The sequence below is a fragment of the Canis aureus genome, chromosome 17, assembly GCF_053574225.1.
Source record: "Canis aureus isolate CA01 chromosome 17, VMU_Caureus_v.1.0, whole genome shotgun sequence".
Lineage (NCBI taxonomy): Eukaryota > Metazoa > Chordata > Mammalia > Carnivora > Canidae > Canis > Canis aureus.
The window spans coordinates 14,721,713-14,736,139 of NC_135627.1; the positions used below are offsets into that span (position 1 = coordinate 14,721,713).

A 14,427-nucleotide genomic window follows, 5' to 3' on the forward strand; every position below is an offset into this window, starting at 1 on the left:
TTTTTGCAATTATTTTCATCCTCGGGGGCACATCCTTCTAAGGATGTTCAGATCACTGTTTTGAATCACTTGGGATGGCTGGCTCATCCCTTTGTGGTTACATTGCCAAATGAATATACAATCAGATTCATCTATTTCATTTTACTCCTGATTTGAGAGGATTATCCTTTAAAATTCAACTTTGTATTATAATTATGTAAAATATGTACATGGTTCCAAAGGCAAATTGACAAAATAGCATAATTCAATTCCCTTCCTCCCTCCTGAAAGCTAACATTTTTATTTAATTTCATGTTTATCCTTCTATGTCCTAAAATATATGTGCATGTGTATATAATTATATTTATATTTATATCTCTCTTTTCTCCATAAATAGTATCACCATTTTACACACACTTATTTTATACACACTTTTCTCGACCTTTTTTTCTACTTAACATTATATTCCATAGATCACTCCTCAGATAGGTAGGTAGAGAGACAGAGGCAGAGACAGAGAGACAGAGATCTTCCTAATATTTTTTTTTTACAGCATCACAGAACTCCATTGTTAAAATGTTCCATAGTTGATTCAACAAGTCCCAATTGATGGGCATGTGGGTTTTTTCCAATCTCTTACTACTACAAATAGTGCTGTAAACAATAGCCTTGGTCATACATGTTTCCATACTTTTGTCATTTCCTCCAAGTGGGGAGCCCTTCATTTTACAATCTAAACAGAGAAATAAATGTCACCAAAATTTTAAAAATAAAAAATGAATGCAAGAAGCCTGAGAGGCATAAAGACTAAAAAATGACTCCAGAAAAAGTGAAAATAACTTAAAAACCTGGGCAGCCTGGGTGGCTCAGCGGTTTGACGCCTGCCTTCAGCCCAGGGCGGGATCCTGGAGACCCAGGATCCAGTCCCACATCAGGCTCCCCCCATGGAGCCTGCTTCTCCCTCTACCTAAGTCTCTGCCTCTCTCTGTGTCTCTCATAAATAAATAGAAATCCTTAAAAAAAAAAAAACTAGCTATATCCTCAGAGGGAATCAAGAAGATACTGTACTCACAAAATAAGAATAAACTGCTTTAAAAATGAGAGAACAAGAGTGAAATACCACCTGGAGAAAGTGTAAAATAAACTGCTCTTTCATGATCAGTATTCAACAAATACTGTCTAATGTTGATTCACTGGGGGATAAACATGTAATCTGTTATGTGTATGCGTGTGTATCTATCTACCTATCTCTACATTTTAAACTATTTACTTTAAACTATATTTAAATTAAATATATGTTTATATAAATAATTAAATATTAAACTATATTTAAAACTATTTAAATATTTTAAATCATATTTTAAATTCTGTTCTGTTTAAACAAAAATATGGAGGTGATTGCCTCTGGGCATGGTATTAGAGTTGGGAAACTGTTTTCATGCATACCTAGAATTTTTTCAAAATAATATTTTAATTAAACATAAAATAAGAGAATGAATAAATAAATATGAGCTGGTATTGATATGCTTTCATTTGCAACATGTTTCCCAGAGCACTGAGGAACCAAAGACTATTCTTACCTGCTGAATACCTTCCAAAAGAAATGTTAACAGGTGATAATTTACTCTGATGTCCAAAACACAGTGTGACAAGCATGATTTACTTATAGCTAACACATTCCCCTTGGAGCTTGCTCAGCCTCCTTCTTCTGTCCATCATTCTCTTGCTCTCTTTTCCATTTAACTGGTCATAATAATAATAATTAAAGTACATTACTATCCTTTATATGTTATCTTTCTTCCATGATCCCTTTTCTGTTCATAAAATTCAGGTGAATGGAATATTTTACTTTCCTTTCACAGAAAGCAAAATTAAGTTAATTTGAAATGCAATTCCCAATTGATTTTCCTCTTATTTACTAGCCAACAATTAACAAGAAAATGATATCTTTCTTAAACTAAATAAATGTTATTGTCCTCCAAATGCCATTTTTTCCCAACCTGAAAATTTATCTCTTCTAAGAAGCCAAGTCTTGTTTGTCCTCACTCAAAGAAAGCATTTTGTTCTATCACGCTGGACATGTTTGCTTGTGTATTCCATAATTCCACTCTTATGATAACAGGTTTTATCTCCTTGATAAGTATGTAAATGAGACTGATCTTTCTGTAGTTCTCAAGTTCTTTATAGTTGGGAGTTAATATTAGAAAATTTCAGCTACTCAGACGCACTGATATGTCAACTCACACACTTTGACAAATATGTTAATAACTTTATCCTTGAATTAATTCAAGACTCTTGGTTGCATTGCATTAATTCCTTGATGAGAGTGATCTGAATCCCAGCTAAGGTCTTTATAACTGTGCTACAGTGGACAAGTCACTTAACTTCTGTGGGATTTGATTTCTTCCTCCACAAAATGGAGATAACACCATCCATTTCACAGAGTTACACTGGACCACCAGACCTAAAATGATATCTTCATCATTCTCTTTCCTCTTTATCTGATCTATTTTTCTTAATCACGTACTTCTGTTTTCACTCTATTTTATCTATTCTTTATTTACTACCTGTCTCCCATACTAGACTGCAAATTTTCTTTTTTAAAGATTTTATTTATTTTTAGGGAGGCAGAAAGAGAAAGAGAGAGAATCTCAAGCAGACTCCATGCTGAGCACAGAAGCCAATGCAGGGCTACATCTCAAAACCCTGAGATCATGACCAGAGCCAAAATCAAGAATCAGACACTTAACCAACTGAGCCACTAAGGTGCCTCTAGATGGCAAGTTTTTTGATGGTAGGGCTCCTCCTGTTTTTTTCACATCTATATCTGCTGCCCCCAAAACAATCCTTTGCACATAGCTCCTGCTTAATAAATGTTTCTAGAATGAATGGCTGAATGTAGAACATTGCTGAAAGATTAAAGTGAGATGATGTATATATAATGCTTGGTGTTTTGGCAAAAAGCAAGCACTAAATGAAAGGTAAGTATTAATATTTTTCTATGTCTATTGAGTCAATACTTTCTATTTTTTACCTAATATTAAAAGACAAGAGGAGCAATACATCTAGAGATGAGGACAAAGAATTCATTTTGTTCTTCTGCTTTCTCCTTTTCATCACTAACTGTATGAGTTCTTCTCTCAACAATTAGAAGCAACATGAGGTACCTGAGCCATTTGTGGACAGAGGTCCAGAGTGATTATTTTTAGGAAGCTTAAAAAACACTAATAATACTGATTGTAAATAATAATTTATAAACACAGATAAAAATGTTACTATGTTCCTAACAAAAAGCAGTAACAAATGTTCGTTCTAAAATCAAAGTATAGTATAATGTTGAGGACAATCAGGTCAAAGGAAACTAACAGATGAACTCTATGCTAAATGGATCTGTTAGTGGGGAGAAAAAAGCTATATGGCAGTTCTCAAACTAATGCACTGTAGGGCACTAGAAAATATTTTTAATTTTTGAGAAAAACTAGCCCCATCTGACAGACACTGCATGAGTTATTATTCAAGACAGTTCATAGTTTCATTGTGAGACTGCATTACACACCTTTGATGATGTTGTATCTTTGCAAAGCTGGGTTTGGGGCAGTTGATGTGAGAAAACACAAGTACTGCACGAAGACCAATGTGGAACAGAAAATGAGAGTGATGGTGTCCAATCTGATTTCAGGGTCCACGAAGTTGTACACTGCTCAATAATATTCCATTTATAAGAATTAAAATATTTTTTCTTTCTACCTACATGAATGAACTTTTTTTTAACAGATACAATAGTTAGGACATAAATATTCATTAAACTGTCTGAACCTAACCACTTCATAAGCAGAACCATTAAGTTTATTTGCTTGGTTTATGTCTGGGGCCCCCAGGGAAAATATTACTGACAACTAAGGGCTCCGTGAATCAGTGAGGTTTGGAAACCTCTGCTGTACAAGCTATAGACAAACCGCAAGATCACATGTTGAGCCGAAAACAAAACACATAATTTGCCAAGACATCCTAATATCCTGTGAGATGTCCTGGAGGCCCACTGAGAGAAGACTAGTGTCCAAGAAGAGATATCCGAGCAACCAGAGGGCTGAGCAAGCAAGGATGTGGAATCCAAGTGTGAAATGCAGCTCTTGGAGGGTGTTTGATCCCATGGGAACAATGCCCACAGCCTAGGCCATCCTTGCCTGCGGCCAAGGAAAGAAAGGAAAGAAAGGCATTTCAAACACACAGTGTCAACTCTGAACCAGGAAGCTACTCAACAGGATAGATACAAGAGGGGAGGGATGGGCAGGGGTCAATGGATGAAGACTGGTAAGAAAGCTGGAAAGGCAGCATTTCTTGTCATTGGTACTTTGCCCTCAACCACCTTCTGGAAGGTTTCATCTTAATAGATATAATATTGGCTTTTTAATTAGATATCTGCATATTTCCTATCGTAAGCTGATCCTAAAACTAGGTGATTTAGCGGTCTTAACCAAAAACCTAAGGTCTAAGTTTCTTCATTAAAAGATATTCATCTAATCTATCTGTAGATATACTGACATCTCCCTTGCCACAGCCTGGTCTGCTATTACGTCTTTCCCAATCTTTTTCTGTTTTTAACGATTTTAATATAATCTCACTAGACCACATGCAGGTGCATATGCATGCATACAAAATAAGCCCCTTAGTTAATCATTCTTATTCTCAGATTCAATTCATTTGCCTCTACCTAGTTTCTGTGCTATGCCAAGGCCTCCTTTGCTGTCCATCTACTGCTTGCTTCATCATTTTGCATTCTTTTAGGTTTCCAAAATAATGAAGCATTTCAACCATTTCTATGTGTATCAGCTACACAGTTAAGTGGATGCACTGGCTCCTCACCCCCATCTCCCTACTCCACAGCACTGAGTTCCCCCTCACAGTCCCAGCAAGGTCCTTATCAATCGTGTCTTTAGTTTTTCCTTACTCATCGGCTTTTCTCCAGTTGCTAGCCTTAAACACACACACACACACACACACACACACACACACACACTTCTCCCACCATTTTTAAACTTCAGGAGATCTGCAGACATAAGGAAATTCCTTGGCTGCATCTTTGCTCCAGCAGGAGAAGCTCACTAACAGGATCACATGAAATGGCTTATTTTTAGGCAAGAGGAAGTAAATGTAAGTAGGCTGAACTGCACCCATATCAAGTTGCTCTTCTCCACTTAAAGTTTTCTCTTCTATTGGAGGCAGCAGGCCAGATTCAAATCCTAGCATCCCCATTGATTAGCTGTGTACCCTTAAGAAGGGCATGGAAACTTCCTGCTTCCCAGTGGCCTCATCTGTAAGACAGTGATAATGATACACCTGAGTCTAAGTGATGGACAGACAGAACACGGCACCCAGAAGTACCATCATTCCCTTTTTCTTTCCTGTGTTGCTTACTCTCGACATTAACTGCTAATCAATTAAACATTAAAGTTATCAGTATGGATCATGTGATGGTCCTGAAATGCTATCAATGGAAACTCTAAAATACAAATCAGGTAGTTTCATTTTTATCATCAGCAAGATCTCATTTTTCCTCATAGCTATGCTTCCAGTCTCCAGCAAGCATTTTCACCAGGTAGGCTAACAGAAACAAACAAAATGAGCCAAATTGGCTTATTAAGACAGATACCCTTGCTCCTGAGCCCTGCTCTCTTCACATTGTGTACATACACATTTTGAGAACTCATCGTTGGGATGAGATCAGCAGAGAGCATGTGTGGTATTAAAAACACTCCTGTTGGAGCCTGGAGGTAGCATGATGGATGACATACTTGCACAAGGTTCCTTTCCACTCTGTGATTCCATAACTCTTCCAAGACAACTTCTAAAATTTCAACACTACTGAACAATTTTCCTACAGCAGTGTTATTTAAATATGGGACTTTGATTTACATGGAAAGGGTAGGATTGTCCTCAGTCTAAAAGAGAGAAAAACACCACTCTGGAAATCGGAACTCAAAATGGAAATCCCACTTCTCTGATCATCGGTCACTGGATCTGAAAAACGTGGGCTGAAACATACAGTAAACTTGTATGTTTCATTCAACTGTGACATTCTGATTCTAGGGTAGGGTTGCAGCCAATCACAGTGCCGGGTACAACAGCAGGCCTTATACAATCATGGAAGAGCCGTTCCCTCTTCAGAAGTGCCCTGGGACCCTGGCCACTGTCAGCACTGCTTACCTCTGAGAAAGGGGTGGGGGTAGAGAAAAAGAAAAAAATAATAGAAGTTGATTAGGATCTGTAGATTCTCCTTCCTCTCTATTCCAAAATAGTAACTTCACATAACTGATCAAGGATGTGCCTTTGTGCACCAGAAACATCCAAGAAAGAATTCACATAGGTCTTAAAGATAATGATCCTCCTTATCAATGATGCTATTTTCTTTGGGGGCTCAGAAATTATCCAAACTCCCGGCTGCCACAGTCCTCTTTCCCCCTAAACAGCATATACATTTCCTCCTTGCTTGCCCCACAGAGTGCTTAATTAGCGCTATCATGGGCCCAAAATAAATAGCAGACTAGTCCTCAACTGTCTAAAGGCCCAGATTATTTTAATATTCCAAGAGTAACCAAGGCAACCAGAATTTAAGAAACAATATTGCTGCCAATAAAGCCTCTGATTTGCTCGATTTTGTAAGACAGTTACTCTTTTAAATTGAAAAAAAAAAATGGTGCTAAGTTTTAACAACACTTGGAAAAATTCTCCGTATTAACTTCCAGCTTTATAATATAAGCCCACACCAATAAAATCTTAATCATCATCAAGCATTTCACACATACACACACACATGCATGCACAGTATATTTATATATCAGAGATACCACACATTAGGCATATATATATATATATATATATAATATACATATATACATATATATAATATATATATCCAAAGAGAATTTTCATAGAAACGTTAATAATTTCCATAAAAATCCTCACATACTCACATGCATGACACTTGCATACAACATTTCAATTAATTACCTATTCCTGAAACACTTGGGTACTTGCACGATTCAGCAGAATTAATGCAGCATTAGTGTGAGGACATAGTAAAAATTGTCTAATAAACCCTTCCTCAAGATGCTTCATGTTTGCAAAGCACTGAGGCTCAGTAAATGACCCAGAAGCCTGGCAGAAATGCTCCAATCTGTTCTGCACAACATCAGGCCTCTTCTGGCCCTGTTTGATTTAGGCCAGGCGAGTCACATGGGAGATCCTCAGGCAATAAGGAAAGATAGAGCGAGAGCACATGGCACTCTGCAGCCCCCAGAAGCCAATTCAAAAATAGACTTCTGTCCTTCCTCCTGAACAAATACTGGAACTGTGATAGGCTGTGGCAAAATAAGTCTGGCAGAAGGGAAAGTAGAAGAATTAAAGATGTCCCTTTTTTTAATAATAGCTACCATGTTAACACACCAGCTCTGTGCACTCTACAGACATTATTTGATACATTCTCCAAAACTCTCTGCAAAAGATGCATGAAAACTCCATTGATCTCATGGGAACCTGGAGCTCAGAGAGATAAGGAGCAGGGTCCTAAACTCTCGTTTTTGTAGCTGCCCCCCTGCATCTCCTTTGAAGGAAATAAGTTAGGAAATCTATAGCATGTTAAGGGAGATTTTCATATTCCTAACTGGTAGACATAAGGGGTTTTGAAAGCTTCAACTGTCTACTCACTTCATCTTATTGCATGGAACTTGGAGGACAGAGAGTTTCTGTCTACCAACCACTCAGAGCCCTACAAAAGGAGCCAGGCAGTTACAATGGGAATTGGGTAGTCAAAGCCCTGATGGTCATCAAAGGGTCCCACAGATGAGATGGGTAAATAATTTCTACAACTTTCTCCACAACTGCTCCATCCTCCAGGAGTGGATGTGAGTGGTTGCATGTTTCCTCTTTGTTTCATCTTGCTTTGTCCATCCAACCTTCTCTTCGGACAGGTGGGTAAGAGGATAATTCTAGCTATGTTTAGTCTTGCTGGAACTCATAACTCCCACTTCCTATTACCAAAGCCAAAGTTTGGAGCTCATCCACTCCCAACTAGCCAGGGGCCAGGGCACAGATGTGCAAGGGAGATAATGTCCTCCTCATGATCCAAGGTGTGCAGTCTCAGCTCTACCAATCCAATATTCTAGCCCAGACCCTAACTCCAGCAATACTAGAGCAAGCCTGAAAAAAAAAGCTGCTATGGCCAGCTTTTTTTCACAGCAGCTGCAGAAGTGTCTGGTGGCAGCTACATTTTTGCCCAGCAGTGACAAAGTTCTGACTTTACCACCCCTGTTTACCACCCTCTTTTGAGAGGAGGGACTGCCTTTCAGGACCTGTGATATATGTTCTTCAGATCTGGTTCTTCAGTTCTCATCAGTTTTGTGCCCTGCCCCCACCCTCATAGGCCAAAAGTCTTCAAAAAGGCATTTTTCCGCGTAAGGCAGCTAACATTGGTTTCAGTGGCTGCTATCAAGAAAATCACACACACACACACAAAGAAAATCACACACACACAAAGAAAAACACACACACACATACACACACACACACCTACCCTGTGGCAGACTACATTACTATTCTTAAACACAGACCAAAATGTCCTCCAGGTTCCCCTCAGACTTGACCAAACTTTACCCAGGTTTCTTCCTGATTCAAGGCCCCTGACCTGCCATATCTTAGAAGTATTTACTTTAGAAAACCTGTAACTGTGGATTCCGTCTCTGCCCCTTTTGGGTGTAAACCTTTTTAAAATTCTCTTGCCAGTTTTACAACCCAGGAATGGCTTCTCAAGGATCTGGGAGCCACCTCTTTGAAATGCCATCAGCAAAGAAGAAAGGGCTCCTGTCTCCTGGTTTCTGTGGGAGGCGGGGTTGAGAATAGAAGTCTTACTTAGGTGGGTGTCTTGCTTCAAATTTTCAAACTATCTCCTAGCATAAAGATATGAGAAAAATTACTATTCCTTTCTGTGAGGCCAAAGAGCAAACACAGATGACCAATGACCACCCTACCCTCCATCTCTTCAAACCTCCCTGGGCCTTTGTTTCAGTGGAGTTGAGTGTGGACTCTATTCAGGTCTCTCCTCTATTGCCATGTCCTTGGATAAAGTCTTCCTTGCCTCTTTAGCTTTGTCCAGTGTAAATTCTTTGACAATATCCACTGACCCTCCCTAAGAGAGGCCTACATTCCTCACATACACCCCCTGGCACCAGGTTTGGTACTATGAACTTGCTCCAGCCAATGAAAAGGAAACTGAAGAGATATGCAGGTTCCAGGCCAAAGCTGTGGGAGCTAGCCCATAGTTTGCCCAGGTTCCTCCTCCCCAGATAGAAGCCGATCCATCTACCTCGATTCTCAAGTGAAGACAATAGCCACAGTCAGTGAATCCACTGTAGGCACTCACATCACAAACAAGAAATACATTCTGGCAACTGTAAGCCACTGAGATGTTGGCAGCAATTGTGACCACAGCACAACCAGCAGTATTGAGTAGTCATGTGCCTATTGTGATATCCAGCCCCGCAGAAGGGAAGCTCTGAAATGAGCCCAGCATCTCCTGGAAACCCACCCCCTGACATTGCCTTCTGCAAACCAATAGTGAGCTTCAGATGCCCTCCTGGACAAGCCATCTCAGGGAACACTGGGTAAGCCATGAGGCTCTAAAAGCATCATGTGCACTGCATCTGCAGAGGTAAGCTTACAGGAATAAGGGGCCATGAACCCCAGGTGATGGTTCAAGGAGGTCTTTATTCAGTGTTTTTCAAAATATTCCACTCACATTCCTTCTAAAATATGAATGCAGTCCCTGTACATAGTTTTTACTTGTCGGCCCAAAGTTTCAAATTTTAAGAGTTAATTTTTTGTTAATAGAAGATACGAAATACTAAATATTTTGAGACAAAATAAGAATAAAATCAATTTTAACAGAAATGAGGATTTCATGCTACACGCTGATAAAATAGGTTTTAACTATCATATTGAGCACTGCGCTGAATTCAAAAGGAACCACATGAAATATGTATTTGCAGTCCTATCCAATATATCTTTAAAACTTTGTGAGTCCTGGAAAACATAGATGTTAGCTTAGAAAGAACTGGCACCACGAATCTATGTTGCACGGTTCAGCTTCATCCTTATCAGATAGATGTGAGACACAGAAAGGCAAGAAACTCACTAAGTTTAATTTTCTTCAGGTAATCATTAAAAGAGTCCTCCTCCAAAACTAGTATTTCTAAGCACATCTTTTTTTTGGTGTATAGGGTAGTTCTCATCCTGCAGCAAATGTCCCACAGTAACACTTCAGATCAGTGAAGGGTAGGCCTTTATTTGCAAAGTGAGGGAAGAAAGGTACAGAGCAGGCCCTTTCTCAGGCAATTTTTGAAAACAATCAGTGTAAAAGTAGAGAATCTTGAAAGCAGTCTATTACTGCAAATCCTTGAGGCGATCCATGCATGAGTATACTCGGAAAGTGTGCATGCCCCTGTTGGAAGAAAATGTTTTATATACATACAAAACACAATTGGTGTATATGTGACAAAGAAGCAGATGAGCAGGCTAGTTCTCACAGGTGCTCTCTGGACTCACAAAACAAGTCTGAGCAGAAAGCCTACTCCCACTCAAGTGACCTTTTCCCAAGACAGGGGGACAACTTCTCGCTGCAATGGTATCTGCACAGCTCCAGTAAAGCACTAGGAACGGTTCCTAAATTAGCACTAAGAACTGAATTCCCCCAGAACTCAAATCATGGATCTTAGAATGCCTACACGACCATAAAATTTCCCAGTTTTATACATATTTAAGAATTCATGGGTAATATATCTAAACTCTTCTACTAAAAAGAACCCTGCTAGCAACTACACTTTTGAATCAAGAACTGTCAACACTGGCAGATTCAGAACTTCTGCTGAGAAGAATTTACCACAACAGAATGATCTAAGTACATCATGTCATGCAGTAGTTGTTTAATAATGATATATTCCTAGGCTGGGAGAGAAAGAGGTTTTTTTATTAAGCTATGGATACATTACATATCATTATAAATTAATCCTATGCCATTATTTCAATGGCATTTTCTGAACAGAGGACTCTAGTGCAACGTACCACCTGGACAGGCACCAAAGAAAATCTCATATACTGTAATGGTTTTAAAAAAAATTATCTCAGAAAGACTGACATACCAAAATGCATGGAAATGACACAGGAAAAAAATATCGTGCTTATATGCCCACTGCCCTATTGAAGCAGCATGCTACTCAAAACACAAAAGAGCAACTCCATAAATCAGTAACTCTCCTCCTTTCTTAAGATTTGGTGACTGTGATGATTCTAGTCTTATCAGAAGTCTGAGATCAGATACCAAAGTAAGGTTTTATATATATTAACATCAGATTACTTGGACAACCTCTTGTGTGAGTAACTTAGTAGCTATGATGATTTTATCATACATTTGCGAAGGGGGATAGGTAGGACAAAAAAGTCATTACATTTTACATGGAAAAACATTAATAATAATCAAACATAATGGTTAATTAACATATCAAGCATAAACTAAACTACATAATCCCAACATGAAATCTGAAAAAGAACTGCTAGATAACAAAATGCAATGCCTTTCATCTTAACTGTGATAAATTTTTAATGGGCCAGAACTCTTTGTATCACAATCAACTTTGATTTGATAAAGCTAAATACCATAGTACAACAATCACAAGACAAACAGAATCCACACCACATTTTATCTCATTTTCCATTATATGAATTCCATCAAGTACTACTCTGTGATCTCCTCCCTACTTTGCCTCTGAGTTTCGGGATGTAAAATTCTAGTACTAGATAAAAAGATCCAGATAGCTATTTTCCCTACATTTCCAAACCAAAAGGTCCAAAACCAAACTGTAATTCTTTCCTGGCAACTTTCTTTTTCTTCCTGTATTCAGGAATACTATCACTACCTTAGGATGCTCTTCAACCATCTTCACACTCTATATCCAAACACTGGATGGGTGCCTTGCATGCTCAATCATTTGATTCAACAATTTAACTCCTTCTTTTATGTTTCCATCATCCCATTTTTCCTTCTTTTTTGTCTCTTTACCTTCTGTCATATCATTAGAGGGGCGTTGGAACTTAGGAGTCCATCCTCCACATCTCTTAAATTTTCTATCATTTCTTCCACATCTTTATCTCTGCTGCATTCTGGGGAATTTCCTTAGGTTGAGTTTCCAAAACATTGGTTTGCTATTCAGCTGCTTCCAGGCTGTTATTTAGCCCACTGGCTATGCTTTCATTTTAATAATTCTATTATTTCCAATATTTCTTAGAACACTTACTTTAGTCTTATAAATGTGAAGACATTTATCACCCTGAAGATATTAAATAGCTTCATTTTAAAGTCTTTTTCAGACTATTCTATTGTCTCTATTTCTTTGGGAGAAAATCCCTGTGTGTGTTAAGTGACTCTGATCTTCTTTAATGATGGTGCCCTTTGTAATTCTCTACTGACTTCCTCTTCCATGTGAGAAAATTTTCCCTTGTGCTCTTATGCTGAACCCAATCTATGTTCTTCTTCTACCAGAGATATGTATTTGTTGACTTTATAATCTTCTCTTTTACATATCTTATCTGAGCTTTGTGTGGGTAAAGGAAATTTCAATATATCTCCATCAGTCTTGAACTAAAGGTCTTTTATTACTTGTTTGGGGATTTTGACAATAGCCTCCTAACCCATCTCTCTTCCCTAGCCTTTCAAGTCACCTGGCAACCACTGCAATCCTTAACAATTCTGCTAAGAACTCAATCTTTGGGTTTAGTGTTATTCTTCTACCTAAAGTATATTTCAATTAAGAAAAAAAAGTGTAGAAAATGTGCTTCTAGATCCTTCACTCTCAAGAGAAAAGAACTGCAGAGTAGGAATCTTAGCAAAGACCATGAAAGGTAAAACCCCTAATCTTAGCCCTATATCTCCCTCCCCACTCCATCTCTTCATAATCACCACCCGCTAACCATCCCAACTACTCAGAGAATCAATGCAATTTCACGTTTCCCTGCTTTTGCTGAGGTTTCACTTCACTTCCATATCCCATTCACTTGCCAAGACCCAGATAAAATCCCATCTCCTCTATGAAATCTTTCATATGTTATGGACATTTCATGATCTGGGCCTCCATAAGATATTACTCATATCCCTATTGGTGTATTTATCTCATTCTGCCTTAATGCTTAGAATCCCCAACCAGGGGGCACCTGGGTGGCTCAGTCGGGTAAGCAGCCAACTCTTGATTTCAGCTCAGGTCATGATCTCAGGATCATAGGATCAAGCCCCAAATCGGGCTCCATGCTGGGCATGGAGCCTAATTAAAATTCTCTCTCTCTCTCTCTCTCTCTCTCTCTCTCTCCCTCTGCTCCTCCTCTCCCCAGTCTCTCTCTGGAAAAAAAAAAAAATCCCTAACCAGGCCACAACTTATTGATAACAAAGGTTTCTTAGTATTTCTTTCCCTATTTCAGCAGCACCTAGCCCAACAGTCAGCATATAATAGGCTTTCAACAACCTTTTTAAAATGAAAGATGACCCTTATTCCACTGACTAGAAATGCTATTTAGCAAATATATATTCATAAAATTAAATTCAAGGAATTAAGAAATTAAAGAAAGTGAAGATATGCAAACTAGGATTCAATATCATAGCTTTAGAGCGTAGAAAAAATAAATTTCTTCTTCTTGACATTCTGAATCTGTACCAGCCCCAAATAGCACCTCCCTTTCTAAAAAGCTTCCAGTCATAGCCCAGTCCTCTGGGCTCTTTTGTGTGCCTGCATGCCTCTTTCATTGGATTTACCCCCCAAAAGGCAACTGTCTGTGTATCCATGTACACCACTAGATTATGTCCCCTCTGAGAGCAGAAACCAGATACACTGTTTATCAGAGAATAAATAAAAGTGTGTTGGCTAAATAAATGCTTAAATACCATATCTGCCCTTATTTGTCCTCAGAACAACCGCGAGCTGTAAGAAAAGCTATTATTATTCTCATTTCCAATAAATAAACCAGAGTAAATGGAAGTTAAAGAACTCATGGTCACAGGAGAAGGGAACTTGGTAGCAGAATTTAGGTCTTCTCGAAATAAATCACCACCTTTCTTTTTACTCCTATATAATAGGACACATCCATGGTCAGAAATATATAAATGGGACAACTTGGATCTCCTTACATAAAGGAAATAACCCTCACAATAACATAGTGAATAAAACCAACCTTTAAATAACCCAGAGTTCTGTTTCATCCATTCACTCCATACTAAGAGCTTCCAGAACATAACTAATATTATAAACAAAGTAGCATCCACACACTGGTCAGCACAGCATCACCATTTCTAGGTGCTCAGGGTAACCATATAAATTTAAGCTGTTCTGAAGAACTCCAAAAAGTTATAAACATCAC

At 38.5% G+C, this 14,427-nt stretch overlaps 1 protein-coding gene across 3 annotated transcripts in view; it reads right to left on the bottom strand.

Annotated features, from left to right (window-relative positions):
• HS6ST3 (heparan sulfate 6-O-sulfotransferase 3) overlaps positions 1-14,427 on the bottom strand; it is a 631,204-nt gene that overhangs the window by 553,919 nt on the left and 62,858 nt on the right. The gene's annotated exons all lie outside the window — the stretch shown is intronic.